We start from the raw sequence: 17,291 nt of genomic DNA, 5'->3' as shown, positions 1-17,291 counted from the left end.
CCCTCACTTAACAATAATCACATATGAATAGAGTTTTGAGTGCCATAGTGTATGCTACACTATGCTCATGGCTCCAAGAGCTGGAAACTAGGAATAGGAGAGAAATTCAGTTCAGTTTGCATTTATAGACAAACCAATTTGCACTTTCCAAAACAATATGCAACTTGAAACACAGCCTTCCTTCGAAAGTCAGACTTCTCTGAATTTTGCAGTGTGGTTTTCCAGCTAAATAATGTATACAAAAATGTACATACTAGGAAAAAGTGTTCATGAAATGCATACACTAGTTAAAATAGCATACACAAAGGCATTATATAAGGGAGAACTGCTTTGCAAAAATGTATATACTAGACGAAAGTGCATACGAAGCTGTGTATGTTAGGAGGAACATTAAAATGCTGCTGAATTTTCATGCAGATTTTTTTTAAAAAAAAAATCACTGATGTGGAAATGGGGAGAATTGAACCTAAGAGTGGGAAATGAGAAATTGAAATGGCCAGATTTGTCCATCCTTACTGGAAGCAGACAAACACATATGAAATGATCCAAACATGACTTTTTCTGTATTTAAGATCCATATGAAAAAGGTAATATCACTAACCTGCACTTACAAGATCTGAACAGGGTGGTTCATGACAGATGCTATTGGAGGTCACTGATTCATAGGGTCGCCATAAGTCGTAATCGACTTGAAGGCACATAACAACAACATTGCTAAAGCATCCTTGGTCTTTTTCAGAACACAGTCTCTGTAATCCGGACATTTTTTTTTGCCAGTCAAATTGACACTGAATTTGGATTTTCCTGCAAGGGTGAAGCACTGAAATAATTCTGAGCACCATCAAAATAATTATATCATTAGCTTAAAAAATGATCTGAGTGCTTGTGTTTGCATATCCCTAATTTTAACTTTTTATTTGAAGTGGGAAAGATATGCTTTTCTGGCTTTAATTGATAGCTGCTGCTTCTTTCTCCTCCTCCTCCCCCTTTTTGGTTTTTACTGTTCATTTCTGGAATACTGGATTATCCTTGTTTCTTTATCTGAATGCTCACATTATAGCATGTGAATGTGTGTGTTGACTTGTTTTCTATTTGCATCTGTGTATAAACAATATCTGTGCAAATATTCAAAACAATAAAACACACCATAGTGGGAAAAGCAGAAGGATTTTGAGTAATATATTGCCATTTTTCTCTGAAATTACCCTTACTTGCTGCTTTGGGAGAAAGCCATGATTTTGCTGCTATTAGTACATCCGTAACAATCTGGAATTAATTCCTCATCTCAGCTATATGACTATTCTAATGGTCCTTTTTACACTTCATACAAACCCCTAAATATGTGCCTTTTTACATCACAAAGACAACATATTTTGTGATGGAACTGTATATAGAATTTGGACGCTGATCAAATATTCATAAAAGGACAGAATTAATATTACTTTGATAAAAAATTAATCTTTAGTGTTGATTACCTTTACCTTATCTTATTCATGTGCATTTCACTGTACACTTTTAAATTAATGGGTGGGTTATTGCTGACAGTAAATTAGTAACTATTAAAGGGGTATGACTTATAATAGGTTACTCTTTGACTCTCATGCAAGTATTGGCCATAATTCAGAGCTCTGTGCACATTGTGGCTTCATTTCCTTCTCTGAGAATATGCTCAAGCCTGGCAGTATAGCCCAATTGAGCATTTCTGCAAAAGTAGAACAGGCACTATTTATTTAGGTATTTATTATATCCCAGTTGTCCAGGTAAAAGCCTCCTCAAAATGACTTCCAACATAACCAAACCAATACAGTGGCAACCAAGAGTAGCCAATGTAGTTTCCTTCTGATGATGTTGGACTCCCAACTTCCATCATTCCTTACCATTGGCCATGTGACTGACATTGATGGGAGTTGTAGTCCAACAAAATTTGGAGGGAACCACATTGACTTTCCCTGATGTCAACAATCATGAAAACAATTTAAAGCTATAAAACAGATGTAAAAAAATACAACAAAATAAGATAGAACCATAAAATTAGAAACTCTGCAATTGGAAGACTCAATGTATATAATTGTGGATCATTCCAATTAAGGCTGCTTTCACACTGCACTTCAGTCTGTTATTCCAACAATTTCTTACCTGGCAATACGTGCATTATATTTGTCCAGAATAGTTCTGGAAATCAAGTGGAGTCTAGTGGAAGTTTAGTGCTAATTTTCATGATAAACAATACTAGAAATAATCCATTTGCAAGCCTGGAAACCCAGAAGATCACAGGAGCTTTGCACTCACTTCAGCTGCTCACATGATAGGCATCCTGTTCCTGCTCTTTTGGCACAAGACAATTTTTTTTTGCCTGATGAAAATTGCAACAGTATGTCAGTATAGTTACGGGTAGCAGGATTCTCTTCTTCCTTTCCTCCCCCCATACCCCTGTGACCAGACACTAACTAAAGCAGTAAATTATGGGGGAACTACAGTGTGCATGTGTATAATGGGTTAGGAACGAAAACAAGCCACTGTTGGTTGCAGCAGTGTGAAAGACAGTTGTGCAAAATGCCAAGATATCAGCCAAAAAGGTTCCTTAATGTAACAGGTACTGCAGTGTGAAAGTAATTTTAGAAATCATGACAGAAGCACTACCATTATAATCTGATAAACTAACACAATAAGCTCCATGTCTGAATGCAGCCTAAGGTGTAATTTTTGTGTTCTAAAAGTGTGCTACTGTAAAAAATTAGTTAACAAAGGCTTCAGTTTCTAGAAACCTACTAATGAACTGAACTTTTTTTTTAAGAAAGCATAGCTCTAGATATAACATATGTCAACCTGATGTTGTTGTTGTTATGTGCCTCCAAGTCGACTACAACTTATGGCGACCCTATGAATCAGTGACCTCCATGAGCATCTGTCATGAACCACCCTGTTCAGATCTTGTAAGTTCAGGTCTGTGGCTTCCTTTATGGAATCAATCCGTCTCTTGTTTGGCCTTCCTCTTTTTCTACTCCCTTCTGTTTTTCCCAGCATTATTATCTTTTCTAATGAATCATGTCTTCTCATTATGTGTCCAAAGTACAATAACCTTAGTTTCATCATTTTAGCTCCTAGTGATAGTTCTGGTTTAATTTGTTCTAACACCCAATTATTTGTCTTTTTCACCGTCCATAGTATCCGCAAAGCTCTCCTCCAACACCACATTTCAAATGAGTTGATTTTTCTCTTATCAGCTTTTTTCACTGTCCAGCTTTTGCATCCATACATAGAGATCGGAAATACCATGGTCTGAATGATCCTGACTTTAGTGTTCAGTGATACATCTTTACATTTGAGGACCTTTTCTAGTTCTCTCATAGCTGCCCTCCCCAGTCCTAGCCTCCTTCTGATTTCTTGACTATTGTCTCCATTTTGGTTAATGATTGTGCCAAGGTATTGATAATCCTTGAAAAGTTCAATGTCCTCATTGTCAACTGTAAAGTTGCATAAATCTTCTGTTGTCATTACTTTAGTCTTTTTGACGTTCAGCTATAGTCCTGCTTTTGTGCTTTCCTCTTTAACTTTCATCAGCATTCGTTTCAAATCATTACTGGTTTCTGCTAGTAGTATGGTATCATCTGCATATCTTAAATTATTGATATTTCTCCCTCCAATTTTCACACCTCCTTCTTCTTGGTCCAATCCTGCTTTCCGTATGATATGTTCTGCATATAGATTAAATAAATAGTGTGATAAAATACACCCCTGTCTCACACCCTTTCCGATGGGGAACCAGTTGGTTTCTCCATATTCTGTCCTTACAGTAGCCTCTTGTGCAGAGTATAGGTTGCACATGAGGACAATCAGATGCTGTGGCACCCCCATTTCTTTTAAAGCATTCCATAGTTTTCCATGATCTACACAGTCAAATGCTTTGCTGTAATCTATAAAGCACAGGGTGATTTTCTTCTGAAATTCCTTGGTCTGTTCTATTATCCAACGTATGTTTGCGATATGATCTCTGGTACCTCTTCCCTTTCTAAATCCAGCTTGGACATCTGGCATTTCTTGTTCCATATATGGCAAGAGCCTTTGTTGTAGAATCTTGAGCATTACTTTACTTGCATGGGATATTAAGGCAATAGTTCGATAATTACTGCATTCCCTGGGATCCCCTTTCTTTGGAATTGGGATGTATATGGAACGCTTCCAGTCTGTGGGCCATTGTTTAGTTTTCCATATTTCTTGACAGATTTTTGTCAAAATTTGGACTGATTCAGTCTCAGTAGCTTGCAGCAACTCTATTGGTATGCCATCTATTCTGGGTGATTTGTTTCTTCCAAGTATTTTAAGAGCAGCTTTCACCTCACATTCTAAAATTTCTGGTTCTTCATCATATGGTTCCTCCGTGAATGAATCTGTCATCCTGGCATCTCTTTTATAGAGTTCTTCAGTGTATTGCTTCCATCTACCTTTTATTTCATCTCGGTCAGTCAGTGTGTTCCCCTGTTGATATTCAACATCCCTACTCTTGGTTTAAATTTCCGTTTCATTTCTCTAATCTTTTGGAACAGGGTTCTTGTTCTACCCTTTTGGTTGTCCTCTTCTATTTCTATACAGTAACTATTGTAGTCTTTTCGGTTGTTCAAAAAATGTGTTCACAAGAAACAAATTATTGGGTTCACAGAATTCAATAAGTCTTTCTCCTGCTTCGTTTCTGTCTCCTAGGCCCCATTTCCCCACAATTCCTAATTCTTCTCTGTTCCCTACTTTTGCATTCCAATCCCCCATGATTATCAGCACATCTTGTTTTGGTGTGTAATCAATTTCTTCCTGTAATTCTGCATAAAATCTCTCCAATTCCTCTTGTTCTGCATTTGCCGTCGGAGCATAGACTTGGATGATGGTTATGTTGATAGGTTTCCCATTTAATCTCATTGACATCACTTGCTCAGACCTTGCGTTGTAGCTCCTAATTGCTCTTGCTACATCACTTCTCACTATTAAAGCAACCCCAATTCTTCTTAATTTCTCATTTCCTGCATAAAATATTTTATAGTTTATTTATTTATTTATTTATTTATTTATTTATTTATTATACTTGTATACCGCCCCATAGCCGAAGCTCTCTGGGCGGTTGACAGTAACTAAAAACAAATACAATTTAAGATACATCTTTTAAAAAACAATTTAAAAGACAATTTAAAAATTTAAAACAATATAAGACACAATCAGTTGCCTGATTGGAAATGTCCCACTCCCATCCATTTTAGTTCGCTTACACCAAGTATTGTAATGTTGATGCGTTCTTGCTTGACAATTTCTAACTTTCTCTGGTTCATGCTTCTCACATTCCATGTTCCTATTGTGTGCGTCATACAACTCTGGACTCTCCTTTCGCATCTGTGAGCATCAGCCTCTGGGCTTCCTTTTGGCTTTGACCCAGCTGCGTCATTAGTCACAGCGCTACTCGTACTTGTCCTTTGTTCTTACCCAGTAACTCAGTGAGTGCCTTCTGACCTGGGGGTCTCATCTTCCAGCACTATCTTGTGTTGCATTTTGGATACTCTGTTCATAGGGTTTTCGTGGTAAGAGATATTCAGAGGTGGTTTACCATTGCCTTCCTCTGAGTTTGGATGCAACTTAGTCTGGTGTTTCAGCTTTGACCATTCCGCCGTGGGTGACCCTGCTAGGAGTCTAGCCTCTTGGTCTAGACTCCTGACGGCATTGCTCTCAGCTTCTTCAACACACTCAAATCCCCTCACCACGTTCATTAAAGCAGCTTTTGAGATCTGCTAAAAAAACCCCCACAACCTCGGAATTTCAGAATCTTTTCAGTTTGTTGTCTTTTCTTGGACTCAACGTTTAGGCACACCATTTCATGAAACTTAACGTGATGTGATGTGATTGATGCAAGCTGACACACCATGTCACAAAACAGCATACCAAATCTTGAATTTAAAGGAGACCAAGACGAAGTTCTTTCCCCCCCTTCCCTCAAAGGCTAAATTGAGTAACATTAAAAAGAAAAAGGTATAGTTCTAGAAAAGATGGAAATGTTTGCTTTATGCTCTTCCTTTTTTCCAAGAGATGTTCTCAAAACCTGTTGCCACCTTAATTCTGCCACTCCATTAAGGTCCAGAGCAGTAGCTAGGGCTAACCCAGTTCCTAGCCCTGCAGTTTCTTCACTCCAGCAAACAAAGCATTCTGGCTAACCCAGTTAAACAAGGCTTAAATTGACCTAAGAGGAAAAGTTACAAAGCAATAACAACACAGAAGCTATCCCAGACTGATACTTTATGTAGATTCAGTAGAGGGGAAAGTAGCATAGTAGCAATACAAAGTAATACTGATTTCATAGTAGTTATGGAATCCCCCCCATAAAAAAATCCAGAAAGTTGTAATTTGGTTCTGAGAATTGTCTATTAAAGAATTGTAGTCCTGCTCACAGTTCCTAGAGTTCACTTGGGGGAAAAGAATTGCCATTAAACCATTGTAAGTCTGCTTGAGGACTTTGATCTTTGCAAAGATCTGATGCAAATTGCCCGGATCCATACATCGTCAATTAATACATAGATTGGAACATAGTTATTCATGGGGTTTAGACTTCCTAAATGTTCAAGGCAGTTCCTGTTTTTAAATATATGTAGTTTTGAAAGCAACAAACAGAACTTCACCCAAGCATGCTCTGGATCCCTATACGGACTCCATTAATCACCTAAAATATATGCATGTAATTGTGATTAACAAAACAGAGGTTTTTATTGTATTACCAAAATGTTTCGGCTTCCGCCTTCATCAGCTGCTAACATACAAATGCTGTTACCAAGGTGGCAGTTATAGAGCTTTGAGGATGGGATGCTCAGAGGGGCTTCATTTGCAGAAGCTAAGCAGTGGTGGTACTGTCCTCCAGGTTCAGGCCATGTGGTGCCAATGTGTCCAGAGAGTAAATCCAAAAGTTCTCCCTTTTGGTCAATGCTGCTGGATCTGTTGGCATCTCTATAGCTGTTATAGAAAAGTCCAACAGGCTGTGACCCTCAGTGTTGAAATGTTTTGCAACTGGTTGCTCCACTTTTTTGGTTAAGATTGCTGATTTGTAGTTTCTGAAGCATGTGCATAGGTCAGTTGTGGTTTTTCCTATGTATTGGATATGACATCCTAGTCTTTTGCATTTGATGACATAAAATATATTATAGGACCTACAGGTGATGTTCTGCTTAATGTAATATGTCCTGCCTGTCCTAGTGCTTGTGAAAGTAGCTGTCTCCCTGAGGTACACACAGGTGATACAGCGTTTGGAGTGACAAGGATGAGACCCAGGACTGGTAATAGGTGGCTTAAGCACAGCTCTCACCAACAGTCTGAGCAAATTAGGAGGCTGGCAAAATGCTACAACAGGAGGCCTGTTGATGGCTCTAGCAAGATGTTCAGAGTTTGCCAGCAATGGGTAGCTTTCCCTGGTTGCTCGGAGATAGTTAGGAGATGCTGGATATATAGATGCTGATATATACAGAAAAATCCAACATTCATGTGGATTAAAAAAACAATGGGTTAATGCAGAAACAGGATGGTATAGGTGAACAGATGCAAAAGTGGCACGGACCATCCACCTCTAAAGTACTCTTAATAAAGTATAACTTCATTCACAAGCCAGAGCTAACTAGACCCATGGAACTGAACAGAGTGATTGATACATTTGTAGAATGTCCATAAAGCGATGGGTCACCTTATTAGAACTGAGTGATTTGTCCTTAAGGTTTGCCATTAGACACCTCAAAAGGAGTTTAGGGGTCACTTCTTAAACAGTTATGAGACTGATGGAGAAGGACAAGGTTCTCAAGAGAAACACTATTTGGAAAATGTACATAGGCAAGCAGTAAAAAAAATGGCTGACACGGAGCATCTTTGTAATGTCTGAATAGTCAGGGGTAAGTATAAGTTGTACATCTTTCAAAGGTCCCAAACATGTTGCCATAGCACACACCTCTCACCTTTGTGTCTGGCTATTTTGAAACAGTCTTTGTTGCACTGACTGCCAGTTACCAGCCTGAGTCACTGATAATTTTACTTTCTGGAATCACAGTACAATATTTGTCTTCTGAACTATGAGAAGCTGCTCTCTTAAAATGACTTTCAAATGCTTATATGTTGGAAGATGCATCCCAGCTAGTATATATGTGATCTATGACTTGAAAAGAAGGAGCCCGCAGCCCCCAAATCCTCCCCAACTACCATCTGATAAAAAATGGTATAAATTACTTGCCTGCTTATCTAGGCCTGGTTATTTTAAGATTTTGCTGCCCACAACCAGTTTTGAGCAGTAATTAATGGACGGTGTTACCCAAGAGAAATGGGCATTCTGCTTTGCCCCCTAGTTACGAGCAAATTGCAGATGTTGTTATCTTCTGTGAGACTGATCTTGAAGGGGTTTTTTTTGTATGACTGCTGCTGTAAACAACGCACCACTTCTTTTTGCTCTTATGCTTTTTGACCCTCACTGTGTATACATATTTATATATTATTCATACCAGATTAAAAATTGATATGCTCTTTACTGCTGTTGTACTGCACAGTGACAATACAAATTAACTTATTGTGTACTTAACTTTTCACATGACAGTGATGTGAAATTTTGATGGCCCCCAAAAGTTAGTGTTAGAAAAACAATGCAACAGAGAGTTGAAACCACTTTAGGTGCCATTAATGTTTTCCTGCCTGTTAAATGCAGTTGAATTAATAAGCCAAAACTGTAATATATTTGTGGGGATATTCATGTTCAAACTCGTTTGCTGGGAGAATGATACAAAATGAGGAAAGCATTTGGAAGCATAATTAAGAGCTTTTTAATTCATGCTTATTGGATCCTTCTTTTAAAAAAATATTTTGAATTAGTGTTACCCTTTTAATGGTTACTGCTCTTGATTAAGCTAATCTGCTTGGCAAGGTGTCACTAATATTGCACAGAAGCTTGTTCTTTTGTGCTGATTGGAGCCAATCGGAATGAAAGGCGGTGAGTGAGAAGACTCTTATCATTAGCTAATACACACCGCCCCTTTCATGATGGCTGGCTCCTACGTTGAGAAGAGAGCTTCATGGCAAAGTACCTTGGTCTCCCAAACCCTAGTCCCACATTTGACTTCGTTTCAGAATTGTTAAAATCAAAACATTTCTGGCAACATTTAGCCCTCAGGAGAGAGATTGAGCAGCAGGAAGCCTATGCGCACAACAGTTTTATACTGCTTCTATAATTCTGTAACTGAAGAAGAAACAGTGAATCCTGGAAGCATGGATGTGAGGGGGTGTGGTGTGACTATCATGAGGGGGCACTGCACTTCTGAATTTGCCACTACACTGCCACGAATATTTCTGAAATGTAAAGATTCCAAGCTACAAATGACAGACATGTTGATTACCATTTAACTGTCAATATTATTTCCTAATTTGCTATTCCCAGATATGAAAAAACAAGCAAACAGTAAACCCTTAAAGGGTGCCCAACATAGAAGTTACAAATGATGAACACCTACAATATGGTCACTCGGGGGGAGGTTTCCGTTCATTCTCTGTCTTGTTTTTTAGTCTACTGCCTGCTTCCCCCTCCGGTTGACATCATTATAACTTCTGGCTCCCTGCTTCTTATACCTCGTCTCACTAAGCTTTGAGACCTTCAGTCTCCTGACCTGGCTCTAAACACTTCCAGCTACCCTGGAATGTGATTGCGAGGGTTTTCCTCAGTGAACTTAACTTTCTTTTCAACCCACTGAACTATTGTAAGCATTCTACTGCTGACAGCATCCCTCAGCACATAGAATGTTCATGGACATCCCATGGCATCACTTCAGCTCAGCCAACGGGTGCCAGAGGCTTCATTTTTGCTGCAAAGTAAATAAATAAAAAAATCCCTTAACACACTACAACATAGATTATATGTGTCCACAAGGTAATATGCAGATTCAGCCTTGGACTCCAAAGTGCAGTTTCTCCATTAGTCAGCTTTTTAAAATCCTTCTGCTGAAAATTCCGGACCTGTCTATAATTTTGTTCTCTGCTTTTCCCAGTACTCATCCTTTCGGTGTGAAAACTGACATCTCTGTTAAAGAAACTTTCACTTGTTTCTTCCTTTATCATTATAACTTTGAGCAGTACTAGATACAGAAACAGGCAAATCTTATCTTGCAAAAAAGGTCAATAATGATTTATTGGTGCATAAGTTTTAGCAGAGAGGAGTTTGCCATAATGCCTGCAAATGTTATGCCATGTATTCTTCCCTCTGATATGAGCAGCGGTGTAGTTGTCCAGGGTCTCAAGGGGTCTTAGACCCTTTACTATTTTGGGAGCAGGGTCCCAGCAGGGTCCCTCTCCAGCATCCTCTGAGCCAGTCAACATGAAAGTGGAGTGTTAGCCAGTGAGAAGAGTCTTCTGACATGCTTCATTCTCCTTTCTTCCTGACTGAAGCCAATCAGAGTGAAAGGAGGTGAGTCAGCCACTGAGAAGACTCTTCTCAGTACTTCGCACTCTCCTCTTTCATGCTTATTGGCTCCTAGGGACATCTACTGTGGTGGTAGAAGGCATTAACAAGGATTTCATTCTCAACCCATCAGCAAAGAAAGAGGGAGGGCTGTGGCTGTGACTATCATGAAGGGATCCTGCACTTCTGAATTTGCCACTACACTACTGGATATGAGGGATACATATGTGCTGCATAGATGGGCACAATCCAGCACACATTGGTCAGAATCCAGACACAGATCACCTTTATGCCCATTGGTTTAAATGGGATTGAGCTTAATTCATTATTTGATGGACTGCAGTGATGAAGTTCTGCTTGTGTCCATCCGGTTCATATCTAATGTGTGCATAAAACCTGATTCATTTGGCTAATTCTGCCCCTACAATATGTGTGCAACCCATGTGTGTGTGTGTGTGTGTAACAGAAACAAGAGACAAAAAAGTCGTGTGTGTGTGTGGGTAACTTTGTTCTTCATATGCAATTACTAAATCATGTCTCCGAATAGCCTTAGCTTTTTTATGCAGATGGTCAGGCACATTTATTTATTCATTTATTTCAGCAAATTAAAGTAAGCTAAGTGCATTTGACCTCAGATGGCCCGGGTTTAAGTTAATTTGAGAGACAAAGCTCATAAAGTTCCAGTAAAACACATCAACAACTTCCCAGCATAGGTTGAAATGTGATTGCTGAAACATAACCTTCCAAACCAGACAGAGCATGAAGTTTCAGGCTTGCTCAGAATAATCTGGAACAAAATGTAGCCTATGCAAGAAGGCTGCAAACACAGTTCAAGAGGAGAGATCCCTATTCACTTCCTTTAGCTGGGCACAAAACCTTTTAAGAATTGCACCATAATGGCTTTGAGAGCAATCCAATCCCAAGAACCACCAAGATGAGGGTTAGGATCTGAAAGATCGCTGGCTCAGCCAGGGCTACGCTAGTGTAAGTCCCTCATCCTGGCTCATGCAGGGATTGGCTGGCTCAGCTGAAGCAGGCTCAGTTGAGGCTAGCATAAGTCCCCCCAAAAAGGTGTTTGGGGGCATTCCAGGGGTGTGGTGGGACTGAAAGGGGGAACTACTGCTGGATCTGCACTCCATTCAGCTCAGTCACATGACCTAGCAGCCTGACAGAACTTACACCAGCAAAAAGGGTGGTGTTGGTCGAACTCTATGTCAGTGGTTCCCAACCTGGGGGCTGTGACCCCCAGGGAGGCCGTAAAGTAATTCAGAGGGGGGCATGAACAGTAAAGAAATGAATTATTTTATTTTTTTAAAAAGGTCTTCACTCCCTGGACACTCTCTGCTTCCCACTGCCACTGCAGATGACACCTCCCCCTTGCTCCGAGCGAGAGGTGAGGACTTTTGCTGAAGCGCCAGAGCATCTTTCAGGCACACAGAGGACAGGCATCTGCCTATAAAATACATGGCAGGTGCCAAAGGAGGCTGAGGGTACAGATACCAGGACGAAGAAGGGATTACTATTACCGACTCCCGACTCCTTGCACTGCCGCTGCTGACGACGCCCTTGCTCAGAACGAGAGGAGAGGGCTTTTTGTGGAGCAAAAAGAAGCAAGGCTGCAAGGAAAGGCTGCTTTCCCCCTTCCTTCCTGGCAGCCAGCCTGCCTCCCTGGGGGGAGGGGGTCATGAATTTTTTTCAGCTTATAAAGGGGGTCCCATACTCATAAAGGTTGGGAACCACTGCTCTGTTTTACAGCCTTGTAGCCTTGCTCCTGAACAGGGTTTGGATCTGGTGCTCTTTATGATGGCTTACGCTGGCTTCCCATAGTTAGGATTGCTCCCTTACTCATGAATTGTTGTATGGTCCACTTCCTCTTTTATAAACAAGACCTGCTAATGTTAGGAGTGAAGCCCCATTGTTCCTTTTCTATTGTGATATGTATAATATATTGGAGATATCTGTTTTTGAACCCATCCTGGCAGACCTTTGGGATTCAAAGGGTTGCTTGTCCACCAGAAGGTTGCTGATTCTAGCTTGTCATGGGAGAAGAGCAGAGAAGTGTGAAAGATAGGGAGAACCATAGCTCAGAGGTAGAGCACTTGCTTTCCATGCAGAAAGTCCCAGGTTCCATCCCTGGCATCTCCTAGGATGAAGAAGCAAGGGACCAGAAAGACCTCTGCTAGGATGTTGGACTTAGAGAGACCCAGGACCCAGTTCCTGCTCTCAGTTAAGAAATAATGGGTGGCTGTGGTCCAGACACTCATTCTCAGCCCAGCCCAGCCATACCCAACCTGCTGCCCTCCACATAATTTGGTCTATAGCCCATCAGCCCCATCCAACATGACCAATGGTCAGGTATTATGGGAAGGTTGGCCTACGCTACTACCAAAGGTTGCTGTGAGGATCAAATGGATAGTGTGCTCCACCCTGATCTCTTTGGAAGATGAGCAGGACTAAAAAAGAATGTCAATGACATCTCTGTAACATCCTTTCTCTTCTCAGTTCTTCTCTAACAATTGAAGGCTTGGATCTTTGCGTACCTTAGGGCCCATCTTCCATTTGAAGAAACAAAATCAGATTAAAATTTAATATTTGGCATGGCATTAAAATCCTATCAAAATAGGGTTGTATACAACTAAGTCCTACTTAGAGTAGATCCATTGAAATTAATGAACCAAAGTTAGTCATGTTTATTAACGTCAATGGGTCTACTCTGAGTAGGACTAACATTGCAGACTGCCCATAGACAACAGAATCCACACACACACTCGTGATTAACAAAACACAGGTTTTAATTGTTCTAGCAAAATGTTTGGGGGCTGCCTTCATCAGCTGCTGACATACAAATGTAATGATGCTTTGACCAAGGTGGCAGTTATAGAGTTTTGAGGACAGAATGCTGAGAGGGGCTTCATTTGCAGAAGCTGAGCTATGATGGTACTGTCTTCCACATTGAAGCCATGAAATCCCTCTGAACATTCTGGCCTCAAAGCTCCATAACTGCCACCTTGATAACAGCATCATTGCATGTGTATGTTAGCAGCTGATGACGGCAGAAGTTGAAACATTTTGCTAGAAAAATAAAAGCCTCTGTTTTGTTAATCAGAATTATGTGTATATTTTAAAGTGATTAATGGAATCCTTACAGAGAAAGATTGGGTGAAGTTCTGTCTGTTGCTTTTAAAATTGTGTGTGTAAGCTAAATCCTAGGAAGGGGGAGTGCAATTAGTATGAAATCAGCCCACACTCCTTTGAAAACAGCAGAACCAGAGAAGCCTTTTGCCTGCTAAGTTCTGTAAATTTCATCTCATGTGAAACTGAGGCAGCAAAGTGCTGCTGTGAAGACTATATCACCTCAGAATGGGGCTGCTTGAATCAGCCCACATATAAGAGAAGGAGAAGCGTCCCTGCCCCCATTCTTCTACTCCATGAGCTGTACTACAGAGGGGAGGGGGAGAAACCCTTCATATATGAGGAAATACTAACCTGCTTTTTGTCTGTTGTACAGGTCACCGGCCTTTCCAATGCAGATACTGCCCCTACAGTGCCTCTCAGAAGGGAAATTTGAAGACCCACGTTCTTTGTGTCCATCGCATGCCTTTTGACAACAGCCAGTATCCGGATCGCAGGTTCAAACGCTCTAGAGTTGACTCTGAAGCTTCTGGGAATTTAGAGGAACCTGCAGTTGTCAAACCTGGGAGCTCGACAGAGTTAACAGAGGAGGGCAGCCAGACCCAAGAGTAATGCAGCTGAACAAATCAATCTGTATATTGCAATATTATTTTACACATTTTTTTAGATATGCATTTGGATAGCAGAGAGTTTGCCTTCTGAGGAAAACAAATTGTGTGCAAATTCCCAGAAGTGTACAGGATGTTTAAGACATTAAAAAGATAGATAGATATATTAAAAAGAGAAAGAAAAAAACGCCAAAAACCAGCCCTTGAAAATGGCTGTTAAACTGTTACCTGGCAACAAGTACTTCCAAACAATGTAGGTGGAGATAAATCAAGTGGGTGTTTTTTTCTTCTTCCCCCAAACGTGAGGAGGTTGTAAGATTGTGTATGTGTGTGTGTGTGTGAAAAAATGTTGAAATAAAGGGGGCATTTCTAACACGAAAGTGGTCTTTATCCAGAAACAATGCTGTTACCAGAAATTATATATATATAATTATATATATAATACCATCTTACTGATTTAATGTTGCCTTGAAGATGGTGAGAATGGGGGTCTGTGTTTTCATTGTTGAAAACACCTTTTTCATACGATACCAACCACTACCATTTGCCTAGTGTTGTAAGATGTGTTGGTAGACTGAGATGGTGCCAGCCTGACTGGCGCTGTCATTGCAGAGAAAATCAATTCAAGTAGTGTTCCAACTGCACTATAGGAGAAATTTTAGACGGCCCATAAGCTACAGCCAGTGCTGACCTATATTGAAAAGGATTATGTTGTTATGGTTTAATTTTTAAATTAGATAGATAGATAGATAGATAGATAGATAGATAGATAGATAGATAGATAGATAGATAGACAGATAGATAGATAGATAGACAGTCAGACAGACAGACATAGAGAGAGAGAGAGAGAGAGAGAGAGAGAGATGCGCGTGCATGCGCACACACACACACAAAACACAAGGCCAAATGAACCAAGGGTTAGAGCAGGGGGGAATCTGCACGCCAAGAAGAGACTGCAGTTAATTGTATGATGCGTTTTGGGGATTGTATTTCTCTCTATTTTAGATCAACTTGCAGTATTGAGGGAAATGTTTTTCTTCCTAGTTTGTTCCTTTTTTCATGAAGTAGGTTGCTATAGATTTAGAAATGCAATATTAAAGAAAGTACTGGATGAAGAAACTAGTTAGCCTATCTAGAGGAGGTACCAGTACAAAAAAAACAGGAAGAAAGGAAGAAATATTATTCAATAGAACGTTTGTTTCTTTTCCATTTTTAAAGGAGAAAAAAAGAATGAAAGACTCCCCAGGAAAGATTAGTTTTCATTTACTAGAGTGTAGTTGATGATGGTGTGTGTGCGTGTGTTCTAAAAAAATGTGTTACAGACATTGTGCAGGAAGTATGCAGGAAGTATGTTTTGTTCTTTACTGGAGAAATCTCTTCTCAAGCAATTTGACCTAAAACATAAATCCAGACTTTCTGCTCTTTGTCTCTAGTGAAAAAAAGATGAAGGACAAAAAAGAAGTGTTAGTTAATATTTCTTTGGTTTTTGTATGAAAAAAAGGTGGGTTCTATATTTTTGCAGATTTTAGCTTTTCTACTAATTGGCCCCTCCAAATTTCATTCTGTTGTTTCCCATCTAGGAAGCTTTGGAGGGATTATAATGAAAAACATGACTGAGGAAAAGAACAGAAAAGATAAATGTAAGAAAAGCCAGTTAATGGTTTACCCTTACATCCACTTAAGGGGCAAAAGATTGTAGCCTTTTCATGTACTTCCTTTGAGAGAAGCAAAATTGGTGCTGTTTACGATGATAGAGAAGTATTAACTTCTTCTAAAAACAAAATCATTCAGACTTAAAATAAGAAAGGAAAAAAAGTCAATATATCCTTGCAGGCTGGGAGCACAGAGTAAAACCCCAGGGCCTTAAAAACTTCAGCTCTGCCTACAGCAGTTTACAGAAAACACTAAACTGCAATCAATGTAAATAAAATTCGTAGCGCTACCCTGAGACTGGGAAAAAAAAAGATTCTCAGGCTAATAAGGAATACAGTTTGCATACACTGTCAGAAAAAATAAAGAACAATACCATCCAATTGAAATTTCAGTTAAACTGAGGTCGCTGTGTAACTTGGACCCCCATCTGGCAGAGGGCAAGCTGCTTTTCTCGTTTTTGGAATTTTTTTTCCTAGTATAGTTCTCACTGCCTTACTTAAATCGCGTTGATAAACTTAATGCAACTGTTTCTCATGATCCTAGGCCAAGGATTGAAATGTAATTGAAGACTTTCCGACTGTAGTAAGCTTTAGGATTTTAACTGCACTACCGTGTTTGGTGACTGTGTTTCGGTCGCTTGCTTTTGTGTGTTTGCGCTGCCTTCAGTATCTTAGCAAGAAAAAAAAGAGGAAAAAAAAGATCCCACATTCCATTTTCTTGCACTTTTTGGAGCTCTTTTCAGTATTCTTTTGTGTCTTCTGAGCATTTTCAGATACGACAGGCAATAATACCGTTTGTGACACTGGAAATTTCTCTCCCGTTCTTTGTGATGTGTGTGTTGAATCCATTTGGTCTGGTGCTACTGTCCCTATCTTTTGCCTCTGACATCAACCCTTTTTCCCCCAGAACATTTGTAACTTGGAATACAAACAAGTGACAGGAGCAGTGAAACATTGTCAGTTTCTGAATATCATCATGCTTCTCATATCTAAACATGTCAAGTTTTTTCTCTGTAACTTCTGTAGTCTGTGATATTGGTCAAAATACTGTCTACATTCCTACGCAAGGAAAAAAATCTATCTTGGAGAAAATCTGAGATCAATAGAGTAGAGGATTTTGTTGCTATGCTTGTAACAATTAGGGAAAAAAATCTTTGTATTTAAAGTTTATTCTTGGTCATTATTTATTATTATAATACATCAGTTGACAGAAGTTTATTCTGGTATAGAAGTATTAAAAGTTGTTTTCCCCCCACCCAGCAAATGACTGGTTTTTTTCCCCTTTCTGCTGTTATAATAAAAATGTATTTGAAGCGATACAGTTGAACCAATGTTTTATGCAATAAAACCTCTACCTGGGGGGGGGGATTTTTCTGCTTGCTTACATTTATCAGGAAGTTACTGTTGAAATCTGTTTTAGCATGTAGTAATAACTGTTTTCTATAATATTGATTATGTGCT

General features: G+C 39.7%; 1 protein-coding gene across 1 annotated transcript in view; it reads left to right on the top strand.

Annotated features, from left to right (window-relative positions):
- ZNF536 (zinc finger protein 536) overlaps positions 1 to 13,990 on the top strand; it is a 340,362-nt gene extending 326,372 nt beyond the window's left edge. The window contains exon 5 of the mRNA XM_061594403.1: positions 13,947 to 13,990. The gene's annotated coding sequence lies outside the window, so the exon portion shown is untranslated. The remainder of the gene's footprint in view (positions 1 to 13,946) is intronic.
- Positions 13,991 to 17,291: the final 3,301 nt, after the last annotated feature.

The sequence above is a fragment of the Rhineura floridana genome, chromosome 13 (assembly GCF_030035675.1).
Source record: "Rhineura floridana isolate rRhiFlo1 chromosome 13, rRhiFlo1.hap2, whole genome shotgun sequence".
NCBI lineage: Eukaryota > Metazoa > Chordata > Lepidosauria > Squamata > Rhineuridae > Rhineura > Rhineura floridana.
Note: the sequence above shows the minus strand (reverse complement) of the source record. Positions and strands in the feature narration are given on the sequence as shown.